General features: G+C 42.4%; 1 protein-coding gene across 8 annotated transcripts in view; it reads left to right on the top strand.

Annotated features, from left to right (window-relative positions):
- Nucleotides 1–12666, top strand: part of WIPF1 (WAS/WASL interacting protein family member 1) — a 45069-nt gene that overhangs the window by 17856 nt on the left and 14547 nt on the right. For 7 of the 8 annotated variants that reach the window (XM_048953729.1, XM_048953735.1, XM_048953734.1 and 4 more), the window contains exon 2: nucleotides 1219–1332. The exons of the other annotated variant lie outside the window; for it this stretch is intronic. The gene's annotated coding sequence lies outside the window, so the exon portion shown is untranslated. The remainder of the gene's footprint in view (nucleotides 1–1218; nucleotides 1333–12666) is intronic. 8 annotated transcript variants of the gene reach the window in all.

The following is a 12666-nucleotide window of genomic DNA, read 5'->3' as shown; positions in this document are numbered from 1 at the left end:
GTGTGTGTGCGCACGTGTTCATAACATCTATGGAAGAAGCATTCCTTTTTCTGTATGTTGTTTTTTTTTTTAATAATTTATTTTGGTTTCTTTCCCTTGAGTAGTACTAGTATAAAACTTAGTAGTTCTGAGATAGTTGATTTCATCTAACCGAAGCTTTAAAGTTCCCTTAAATCTGCAAATAAGTGGAACAAACAGCACTCTCGATGCCACTTTAATCACCAGCCAGCTTTGCTCGCCATCAGCTGGCAGACTGCAGTGCACTGTTGGCTTCGTGTCCATGGCACACGTGGGCCCACAGCACTGCATTGCTCTTTTCTGCAAAGGGGAAGGTATGAGTTAAGGTGTGCAATGCCAGCTCATTCAAACCCAAACTGTAATGGCAGCTTTTAGTAAGCTCCCCGTGTGGGTTTTGTTTCGCTACACAGTGTAGGCATGAGTTTCATACCACTGAGGAATTGGAGTCTGGAGACTTTGATCTCTAAATGTAAGTAAATCAATAAAATGCTGAGCAGTTACTGTTCTTATACTTTCCTTTAAACTGACTCGGTTGTTGTTTTGCTGTTTATTATTAAGTACCTTAGATGGACAAGAGTGTCTTTTACTACAGCGTTGTTTGCGGTACATTCCACAGACATCTTGCCGGCCGTCCCCTTCCCTCCCCCTCACTTGAATGGAAGTTCTGCAAATCATTTCTGTAGTTAGCTGTTAAAACCATCCTGAGGTTGAAGGAGGTTGCTTTTGCTTTTATTTAGCTGACTTGTTTCAGCTTTTGCATGCATTTTTTTTCTAGCTTAAACTGTAGAACCCTCTTCCTTACAATGTTGGTTGACAAACCATGGTTATTTTAAGAGGAGCAGTAGATAACTCCAGTCTTCCCACTATGTCCATCCACGTATGTTTTTAGGCTGTCCTGCTTTCATTCCACTATTTATACTGGCTTTTATTATGCTCTGTTGAAGTCAAGGCAATTATCTTAAATTTGTTTGAAAACAAATTGGGCCTTTTTGTCTCAGGAACTGATCCTGAGAGCAGTCAGTGTATTTTCCTTTAATTTTCCTCTTTAGATGGAGTCAGCTTCCTCTCTGGACACTGCCAGCTCTCACGCAGAGTTTATACCTACACAGGGAAATGTCCAGCAGAAATATACTCAGGCTTCACGGTCCCCACCATTTGCAATTAATAATGTTATGGGTATTTTTTTTTTCTTCCTTGCAGGAGTGTACAGCCTGGGAAATGTTCCTGTGATCTAATTAGCTTCAGGAGGTGCATTCTGGAGTGAATTTGTCAGGCCTCGTGTTCTGTCCAAGCATCTCTCCAGCTTCTGAGGAGGTACAGAGCCCTGGGATCTGAGTGGGGAGGAGCAGGGAAGTGTTACTGTGTGAGTAGTAGTGTGGGAAACTGGTCTCCAGCATGTGTATTCTCCAGGCTGTGAAGTGCCTATAACAGTCAGAAGGCATAGAACCATCTCATAAGTATTATTAAAAATGTTTGCATAGAATGTGCAAAATTCATTCTTTGCAAAAGTCATTTTTTTGCATGGTAGAATTAATGGCAATACCAGTTTACTGATGTGATCCCATGCGGCACACCTTTCCTAATGTCAGATTTAAGTGCTTTAGGTTGTTCCAATTTTCCACCAAATCCACAAGCTTTTTACACATCTGATGCTTTTTATTAATTCAGTGGCACAGAGCTAGCTGTGGAAGGTTTTAAGGCTTCACAGGTGGGACTGCTGATGGCTGATATGGTTTGCTCAGGCACTGTGAATCTGTAGTTGTCCTTATCTAGAAAAAAACAGCATTACATTTGAAATCTGCACAGTGAAGGCTGGGATGGGATACTGGGAAAAATTCCACTAGCTCCGCAGCTAACTAAGTGCTAGAATAGATGACTGAAGGATATTTCAGAATTTCTATCACTGGAGATTTTTAAGAAGAGAAACAAATCCCTGCCAGGACTGGTACTTGGCTCAGAGGAAGAGGAAGGATATATGTACCTTCTTCCAGCCTGTATTTCAGTCTCCTTGTAGGCTAACTTTATATTTTTCTTGTTATTGATGAAAACTGTTCAGTTATTTTCAAGACAGTGAACACTAAATGATATGCATGATGCAATATATTCCATGCTCCACTTTCCAGGGAAGGCAAATGTCATGCTGCTCCTGAGTTTCTTAAGATTTTGGTCTTTTCATTGTAGCAACACTAGCTAAAGTGAGTTTCTTGTGTACTGTGAGAGAGTATAGAGTTATGACTAGCAGCTGATGAGGTCTGCTCCTGGTATGAAAAGGAGGTGAAAGAAACCTGGAAAGCCAGGCTGTGCTGCTTTCTTCAGTGAAAGACAGCAAACATCTCATTTTTATCATGTATCTCAAAACTCTGGTACTAATGGTGAACTTAACTTTCACACTGGCTGTGTAAGACCAGATTGGTCAGTGTTGATCAGAATTTCCTAGTGGCAAGTTTTGATGGATCAAGGCTAACCTGAAACAGCACTTGGCTGCAGACTTGGCTCACATAACAGGCACTTTGACAGATACAGAAGAAAATAGTGATCCTTGCAAAATCACTTGTTTGAGGATTGCCAGTCATCAGGACTGCAGTTGATGAGAGAATGTAGGCTTTATGAGAGTAATAATGTCTTATGACCTGATAAAACCAACACAAAGCTTCCTTCCAGCTGTGGATTTCATCCAGATTCAAAAGCTTGGAGTTTCTACATATGAGTTCTGAAAAAGCATCCTTTTTGCTAGAAGCTTATGGCCTCAGATTTGCAGTGATTCTTAACTCTACATTTAATTGCTAATTCTGGTCTTGAAAACAATGTTGTTAGGAGTATTATTGAAGTGTGCCATGTGCTAAACTTAGTCTCCAAACTCACTTAAGCCTGGTTTGGTTTTGCCCCGTGTAGCTGACCAAACCATTCAGACAGATTGAACAGAGTTTCAGCTATGTTTTAAAGGGTTCAGCAAGTGTGCTGCTAACTTCAGCTAGGGTTTAACAACTGGGACAGCCACTCTTGTTAAAAGAAATTAAAGGGGAAATTGGCTGCCAACCCCAAATACCTGGTATGTCAGGGCAGCTGCCCTGTGCAGACCAGCCTGAAGCTTTTTCCTCTGAGCTTTTGGTAGATTGGCATAAATGAAGATGAACTTGAACAGTCACATGGAGTAAGAGGACCTGCCAATTAAGTATGTGCTAAAAAGGAAATGCAGTTATTGAATGGATAGTATGTGGCTGCTCTTAGTTTTGTGGGGGTATTTTTTTACAGGTGTGGTATGCCAAAAATACCTTTACTAGCACTTAACTATTACTTTTTATGAAAAACAAAACAAAACAAAACCTGCATTCTGAACACCATCAGGAGCTTGGCTAAATCTGCTCTCTTGCATGAAGGCAAATTATCTCCAAAATCAGCTGCTCCTTGGGCAGCCTGTGTGGGGAGGATATATGCACAGCCAGGTAAATGTGACCCTGCCAGCAATGTTACTGTAGTGTGATGCATTGCCTTGGAGCACCTTGCTGCATGAGAACACTTAGTTGTTAAAAGTCCTGGAAGATGGATGGAGTATAAATGAGTAAAATAAAATGCAGGTATCAGAATGAAATTGCTTCTGTTTAACTGTCAGTGACTCAGTCAGAGGCTCTGCTTTAATGTGTGGGATCTACCAGCCTTGGAGTGTGGGTTGAGCCATGGCACTGGGTGCAGGACAGCCAGGGTTGCCACAGCACGTGGTCTGGTCACGCGGTTCCTTTTGAGAAGGATGCTGTAGAACATGCTCCCTCTTTGTTTAGGGGAAGATTGGCTAGCGGTTGCTGTTAATCCATGGAAGATGTTGGCCTGCCTTCTTTTTTCTTTTTTTTTTTTTTCCCCATCAGAACCCATTCCATTAATATTCACTCTTTCCAACTTCTTTTTGCTCACTAGCTGAGTAAGTACTTGCCATCTGCAGCTGTAAAAGGTTGTTTCCGAAGTGAAATAAATTGGAGCAAAGACTTCTATAATCAGAGACGTGGAAAGCAGGAAGGTGTTTTTTTACTTTGTTGTCCTTGGTTGATTTGGGTTTGACTTGTGCCAGACTTCAAACAAGTCCCCTCTACAGGACATTGGAACCCCTTCCTTATTCCCATCTGTGTCCTCCCACTTCCAGTGGCACTTGCTCATATAAAGTCCCTCCCAATACTGGACAGTGACAGATTTGGGCAGTCAGTGGGAGAGCTTTGTGATGGGAACAGTGTGGTAACTTTGTCTCTATTTGTCTCTATTACTTTCATTTTCCAAGAACACGTTATTGAATACTGTATACCAACACAAAAATAGAGGATTTAATCCCTCTCTCAGTAGAACAGGGAACGTAAATTCATAGACTGAGAAGTCTTTAATATAATGTTAGAATTGCTCTGAGCTTAAAAGAACCACAGACTGATACAAAACAGAACTTATACTTTGTCATCTATTAGATAATTGCCAAAATAAGTAAAGAAGCATATGTCATAAACAGAGTCTTCAGAAACTGTACTTAATTATGGAGCTTTTAACTGGACAATGAAAATGTTTGAATAAGCATGGACAGCTTAACTATGCGCCCTGGCTGTGGGTGTTTAAATTGGCACAATCCACTGCAGATGTGTCCTGTGAGTACCCAGGTGCATATGTGCAAATTTCATAACCCCAACATCAGTTGCAGTGCCAGGGGTAAACACTGAATCCGCTGTTTGAGTGTTATCGCACCTCATGGGGCTTTATTTCATGCTGCAAGAGTAGACCAGGCTCCAAGATGTGTGTAAAAACAGCTTTACAAGGCTGTTTTGAGTTGAGTTTTGTTATAGCTGCACTTTAGAAAGTGAATTAAAAGGTAGTTGTGGTTGGTCGGTGTTCCGATCTCCACTTAGTTTATGGTGGTATAAATGCAAAGAATTATTTGTATTGGTTGGATTTTGCTCTTTGTGTTTTGGCAGCTTGTTTGCAAAATAACTGAAACATCTCTTTGCTGTGCCTTCCTTTTCCAAGTAACTCTTGATGCCTTTTTTTTTTGCCAAAAGACAGCATTGGAAATATTTAACAGAAAAATTCATTCTTGTATTACTCAGGATGTTTTCCAGATTTGACCAAATGGAAATTGTTGGTGATAGGAACAAGGGTGCCACGCCTACTTAAGTATGTAGCATACATACAGCCTTAGACACGGAAGGCTACAGTCTCTCATGACATATGGAAAAGCATTCTGTGCGCTGTGGGTTGGTTTTTATTGCTTCACACAGACCCAAACCAAAACCAAACAGAGATCTGCCCTTCCACCAGTCCTTCCCTGAATGGCAATCTGAAAGAGCAGCCCAGAGCTGCAGGCTTCATGCCTGGTGATCTCCATTAACACCACTCCTCCCATTCCAGCTCCCTCATGTGGTTTCAGTCCGTGAAGCTGATCTGGAGCTCGCCCTGTGCTGGCCAAACAGCATGTCTCACATACTTGTTGCCTTTGCTCCTCCATCCAGGATGGCCTGTGCACTGGTGGTGACCTGCAGGGTGGTCACCAAACCCCCTAATTCTCTTTGGAGCTGCTCTTTGCAAGAAGCCTACATAGAGCAAGGGATCCTTTGCAGGCATTCTGCATGTATTTTCAATTTGGTAGCAGTTCATTTGGTCCTGTAACCAGTCTGGGAGGCAGGGAAGTGCTGGCCAGCTCAAAGCAAGCCATGTGATGGGATCAGCATTGCAGGGGAAGAGAGTTCTTCATCTTCCCTGCCAGTAGGCTGCTTTATTCTCGGAGCCTGAGCCAGCAGTCAATGTAATTTATCATACATATAAACTTTAGCCCTTTTGGACCCTACTTTTCTCTGGCTAAAGGCTCTGTAGGTTTGTGGTGAAACCATAGCAGTTCCTATCAGCTGAGGAGAGTTGATAGATCCTTATTAAAAGTTAGATATGTAAAGTCAACCTTTTCTTGATGTAGCAATGAAAGCAGTAGGTTAACACAGTTAATATGGGTATGTTGTAAAATTTGCTGTTTTTTAATAGTGAAGAGGATGGTCTGACTTAGTAGCATTTATACATAATACAAAGAATCAAGCAATATAGAGATAATGGCAAGTTTACTTTATTTAGTGGCAGTCTGGTCTATTCAATTTGTACAGGGCACACAGATGTAGTTTTTGAGTTTTCTTACTGTACAATATTTTAATAGCAATAATTTATTGCTTCCTTTATCTGCAGGATAGGATATTCCTCTAGTTGCAGAAGTTTCTTGTTAGCTTCCAACCAGGCAAATAATCAGATAGTGCAGAGCCATAACACATTGAACTTGTTTTTAAATGGGTTAAAATGAGACAGCATTTGTTGGGACTGGCAAGATATTAGATGATCATGTGAATTCACGCCTGAAATAGTGTTTTTAATAACACTGCTGCTTTTCTTTTTGTTTTCTAAATGTATCCCTTTCAAACAAAAAACAGGTAGGGTAGGGTGTTGAGAACTCATGAGTCTCTTATCCTCGATTCACCTTGGACTTTGGGGTTTGTTTTGTTTTGTTTTTGTTGGGCAGAGCTTTTAAAGCTCTGTAGATCCCTCTGGAAAGATGATCACCTTTTGGCTGTGGTATCTGGGTAGGTTGGGTTGAGCTCTGGCTGGCTCCGGCATGCAGAAGAGGTAACTGGGAGGGGCATGGGGGGCTGTTTGCTAAAGCAGACTCTGTTTCAAATTACTTTTTGCTTCTACTTTTCCCTTGTCTTAGTATTTCCATTCTGATTTTAAAATCCCTTCCACAGATTTGTTTTTATATTGCCGAGAACCTTTTAAAATAATTACTGAAACCATAGCAGCCCATCTGAAAGCTTTCTGAGACTTAACACAAAATACACAGCAGGCCAAACCTCAGAGGGCAAAGGCCCTCTTCCAAGCCAGCGAGAACAGATGCTGAGAGCTGCTTTGATGGCTTGTGCAAATGGACACTTTGTCATCCACCTCCCTGCATGTGCACATACCCAGTGTACATTGCACAGCTTCAGAATGCTTCAGGCTTTAAACGTGCTATTTGTTTTTAATAATTGGATGTTAGTTATTACATACATCATATAAGAAAAAAGTTTCCTTTCATAGCTATTCTCAGAGCTATTCTATAATAAAACACCAATTGTAATAAATACAAACTTAGGTATTCCAAGAAATTATATTCTTTTGAATATATTCATTTATACCTTAATAAGCTGAAAAACTGTTTTTCACTTTGCTTTATTCTCAAACTTTTATCAGTCCCTTTGGGAATTAGAAAAGAATTGTCTTGTAACAAGAGTCTGCTATAAAAAGAAAGCTAAACTTTTCACAGTCGTATGATCAAAATAAGCATTTAAATGGCAAATCAGATGCTATTTTGCAGCTTTTTGCAGGTCAGACAAGGTTAAATGCAGAGTGAGTTCTCATTTAGTATCAAGTCAGTCTGTAAGGTTGTTCTGTTTAGTTCTGTGCAGGTTGTGGCTGTGGTCCTTCCCACCCCAGCCTTATGCATCCACAAGATGGTGTTCTGGGAGCCAGCACCACCAACCTTGACTGCTGAGTACAGCATTCCTCAAATGCATTCTTTACGTGCAAATATGATTCATGACTTCACAAGTGATCCCAAGCTACAGTGCAAAGCCTTGCATGGCAGAGAAAGTCAGGAAATTTCTTGAGATGTGCTCTTAATTGTTAAGTCTGGTCATCCCAAACAGCTCAAACTTTCAGCAAAGTTGTAAGGCACAATAGGTCTCATCCAGCCCCCTCTGAAAACTGGCCTGAGCCTTTCCATTAACTCATGAGACTAAAATCAGACTCTCCATCTCCACCCATTTTAGAGAAGACTTGAAGTCTCAGTGCTTTGCAGCTTCAAATCGTCCAAAATTAACTCTCAGAATGGAAAATATATTTTTTTTCTTTTTAATTAAAATCTCTACCAGACCTAGTCGCAAAACTGATTTATGGGGCTGGCTGCACTGAACAGAGGCTTTTACTGACGGTAATCTGGCTCTGAGGCGGTACTCGTTTCTCTGAGCTGTCTGTGGCTGAGTGGGCTGCCTTACATTACGCAGATCTGGAGCTGTGTTTTGCTTTGTTTTTCCCACACTCTGGACAGATCAGCCTTTGATTGCTCCTCTAAGGACAGGTATTCGAGTTACCTTCTAATTCATGTCGACACCTGGATTGTAAAAACTCTAATGCAGCCTGGCTTGTGTGGTTGTCTTTCCCTGCTGACTGTCCTGGCCACTTAGTGTTTTGTTTGGGCTTTTGATGTGAAATCCGAACTAATCACGCTGTAGTTTTTCAGCATTCTTTTAGGAATATTGCAATATTTACGTAGAGTGGGATTGGAAAACAGTGTTTTAAATTCATTCCATGTGTCTGGCCCTGATGTGCCTCAGATATTTCCCCTTTAGAGGGAGTCGCCACTGTAATATTATTTTATAGATGCTGGCTTTAGTAGGCCAGTCACAGTTCACTGCAGGTTTAGTAAGAATTATCTGATCATGATAAAGAAAACACTTTATATTAAAAAACCCTATTGGAAAACTAAAGCCAGTTGAATTCTAGACTTAGGCCTATGGAGGAGTAATATAATTTGACAGCGTGAGATCCTTGATCTTTTCCTGTGTGCCTTTGTTATAGTAAAATCCTTTCTACCATTGCTGCCTGTCTTCCTCTTGGTCAGAAAAAGATGGTGATTGAGAACAGCTCGGTAACAGCCCTGTAGCTACTGTTCCCTGGGCATGGCAGAGAATGCAGTAGAGGTCCTGGAGCTCCTGCCGTGTAATCTACACCTCCAGACAGGAGCCTTTTAACCCAGCCTTGGGGCTGACAGGTGGAGAAGCCCCTCACCTTGCAGGCATCACTGTACAGTGGACCTGTGGCACCCTGGTACGCAACCACAGTCAGCAGAAGTCCTCCGGCAGCATCCCAGAGTTCCCTTACCAAATTTGGTTCCTCTCACTTATTTCTGTGCTGGCTGAAAGTTGCAACAGTTCAGACTAACTCCTAATTCCTGATACTTTTTGGCCTGTTATACTACAAAACAGTGGAGAGAAGGGGAAAAATTGTCTTCCAGGCTTCTGTCACTTTGATTCAAATGGCAGAATTTCCTTCTTGCTTCACAAAGCAAACAAGTGGTCAGATGTGCAGCATCCTAAAAAGAAAACAGAGAAAGAGCCCTATGTTTTGTGTACTTGGGTTTACGCTGTATGTTGTATGTATTTGGGTTGAAAGTCAAAATCCAAGGAAGCCAGTGTGAAAAATATGTTATTTTTCCCCTTGTTAATAAGGTTGGAAAGCTGAGCAATACAGTGTGGTGAGGATATGTCCACAAGTTTGCTGCTGGCAGAAGTCATCCTATTCTTCAAGTGGATAACTTAGCATAGTGCGCTTTTTTATGAGTTAGAGTTAATTGAAGTTGGAGGCAATTCTGAAAAGCCTTAACTTCTGAGCCACACTGTTCACCCTACCAGCAGCTCCTTGTGCCAAAAGCCACTAACGTTTCTGGGAGAAGGCTGTGTGGCACAGTCCATGCTGTTGAGCATCCTCTGACACCAAGTGATCACTTCCACAGTAACGGGACATTGGAAAAAGCAGCCCCAGCAGAGAGAAGTTCTTAGACTGTGTATTAGGAACAGCATTTTATGAACACAGCATGCACAAGGAGAAACGGATAAGGAAGTAGGATGGAGAAAGACAGCAGATCCTTGTTCCCCTCTGTTGTGCTGTGCCCAGGTGGACAGTGTATCCCTATAGCCTCTAGAGCACCAAAACAAGCTTCCCTTTCTTTAGGACTGTGTGCTGAGGCTTACTTACCTCAACCCTGTGTGAATCCCACATTTGCTGTGTCGGGCAGTGTGCCTAGGATAATACAGTCTTTTGCATTGTTTCAAACATTTGTGCTGGCCAGAAGCTGTTTTGGATGATACACGATTGAATGTTGTAGACAACTGTGCTCTGGACAGCTGAAGGAAGGACTCAGATACTAGCAGCTTGGTCCTTAAGCGTCACTTTTGCCTAGGAGGGAAGTTGTTTGCTGCTGGGCATTTCTTTATCAAGGGTCTGGGGGAAAAGGCTTCTCTTCCATTGGGAGGGAGTGAGCTGCAGGGTCATAGGTGGTGTCCCACAGGCACCAGGGCTGGGATATGTCCCATAACTGGAAACGACCGGGCTGCATTGGCCCCACCTCCTACTGGGGATGGCACCTGGGCACGTGTGCTCCTTCTGGATCAGCAATGAGCTGATGGTAGAGACCATCTCCCAGAGTCCCAGCAGGCAGAAATATTTCTTTAAGTAGTGGCTGAAAGAAGTTCCAGCAGCATGGGCTAGATGGCAGTGACTGCTATTTTGAGAGAGGTATTTTCTGCTATAGTGTATTTGCTCTTAAGTTGTCGCTTTTTCTCAAGTCAACATCCAAACAGTTTAATGTTCAAAAGCTTTGCTTTTTTTTCTTCCAAGTAGCAACTGTAGCAGTGACCAGGGCAGTCCTCCACAGCTCACCACTGCCAACGATCTTCCACATATCTTGAAAAATATGTCACTGAGAAGAAAAAAACTTCTTGAAATACTTGGATTAAAACAACATTCTGACACCACAGTGGCCTAGTTCTTAGCAGTAATTTTCCATGGATGCAACCCTGCTGGCTCTTTGCAGCAGAACTCCTGGGTGACAGAGGAGGCCTGCTGCATACAACTTGCCCATGGGCAGCAAGCACACGAGGCTGCTCTTGGCATCCCATGGCTGTGCACTGGCATTTGTCCATGACAAAATGGACTTTCTGGAGATGGAATCTCCACAGAATTTCATGCATGTACAGTCATTTATCTTGTCAGCTTCTCTTTAGACCGTCCAGTTCTCTACAAATGGTTGCAAGGGTGAAATGTTGGTGCGTCCTCTCCTACCTCAGCTTCCTCTGGGCAGGATGAGAAAGCCGACCTCCTACCCTGTGGGCCTGTAACCCCTACACCAAAAGCAGTGCAGTTTCAGTGAAAACCACCCCTAAAAGAGCAGTTAAAGGACCCAGAAACACTGAGAGGGGCATTTCAGGTGTCACTTGCCTTCTTTATCCCAGTTAAGAGGAAGAAGACCTAGTTCTGCTAGAGCTGAGTGTGGGGTGGGTACAAAGCATCCCAATGGTGTCTCAGTCCCATCTGTATGGGGTCACTTCAGCAACTGTCAGAAGATTTGCCAAATTTCTGTGTGTGTGAGTGACTGGCCGGGGAGGCTCTAAATGTTCCTCCTCTACCATCTAGGGGAATTCCTCTGCAGTTCGTTCAGGTAGCTTCACATTGCAATGCATTTGTTGTCCATGTCAAACCTTTTAGGGGGGGTTAAAACCATCTATATATTTATACATATTTACAAGTTTCTATTTTTATAGAAACTGAGCTCTTGCTTTAATAAAAAGAGAGAAGCACGTGCCATGTTTTTCAGGTAGCAGTTACTGACATGACGTTGTGCAGGGTGGGTACCTTTGGCATCCCCTGGAGCTCTTCTTACACACATCCCTGCTCTTGCACTCCTGCTGCACAGGACTGCAGCGTGGGATGTGTGTGCTCCCAGTGTCAGGCCCACCAAGGGCAAGGGGAGAAGCAAGGGATGTGGGCGAATCAAAGCAATTCAATAGTTGTGTATTCTGTTAGACAATAGTTCATGAAAAAATATTTTTGTCTGTGTGGAGCTGATTTTTTTTCCCCCATGGAAAAACAATTGTTTTTATAGCGTTTCCCAACTATTTTGTCACATGGTTAGTTTGCTGTCCTTTCTGTTTTGAGAGCTACCTTAGCAAAATGCTTGGTGATCAAGCCTGATTTTCTCACATTCACAGTTAATTTTTTGTACATGGAAGCAATACATTTGGAAAGAACCACATCGATACTGTTTTGGATTTTGAACCCTTTTGCACAGAGGGACAATCAGCATTGAATTGGTGACTGCATATTTTTCCCCCTTGAGTTCTATCGTTTCTGTTTTATTTCTGCAGTTGTTTGTTCCTTCCTCTTTTTCTGCTTGGAAATTAATCATGCAGGAAGCGATTAACCGCAGCGAGCTGTCTGTCTGCCTGTGACTCAGTGCATGCGAGGGGTGCCTGGACCGCCTCGAAATGGCTGACTGCAGGCGAGCCCTGCAGCTGCAGCCCAGTTGCTCGCGCTGTGCATCTCACATGAGATGTCCTTCTTTGGCACATATTACACTCAAAGGAAATCTCTGAGGTACTAAAATGAATGTGAAATGCCCAGAACTTGTGTTTTGGTGTAGTGCCTCTTTTACGTGTGGGTTGCTTGGCAGGGCAAGGGCTCTTTGCCAAATGTTATACACTCTGTTTTTCCCCTGAGCTTTGTTTTTTTGGTTTTTTTTTTGGATGCAGTTAGTTCTTATCAAAACGTGTTGCATATCATAACATGCTCCATCTTTGGAGCCAAGAGGCTGGCATTTTGGTGATAGCTACCTTAATTCTTGCTGCTGCAGTACCGGGATTTAAGCCTAATGTTTACATACAGTGATGATAGTGGACACTACTGACTAGAAAATGCACAAGAACATGTGTACCGAGTCTCAAAGTGCTGATGCTCCTTCCAACTTTCTTTTGAAATGAGTTCTTTTTCAATACCTTGTGACACTGGTTAATACAAACAGCTCTGTTGTTAACAGACTCAGTAGGTAAAATTTATCAG

This window comes from Lagopus muta, chromosome 8 (genome assembly GCF_023343835.1).
Source record: "Lagopus muta isolate bLagMut1 chromosome 8, bLagMut1 primary, whole genome shotgun sequence".
Classification (NCBI taxonomy): domain Eukaryota; kingdom Metazoa; phylum Chordata; class Aves; order Galliformes; family Phasianidae; genus Lagopus; species Lagopus muta.
Note: the sequence above shows the minus strand (reverse complement) of the source record. Positions and strands in the feature narration are given on the sequence as shown.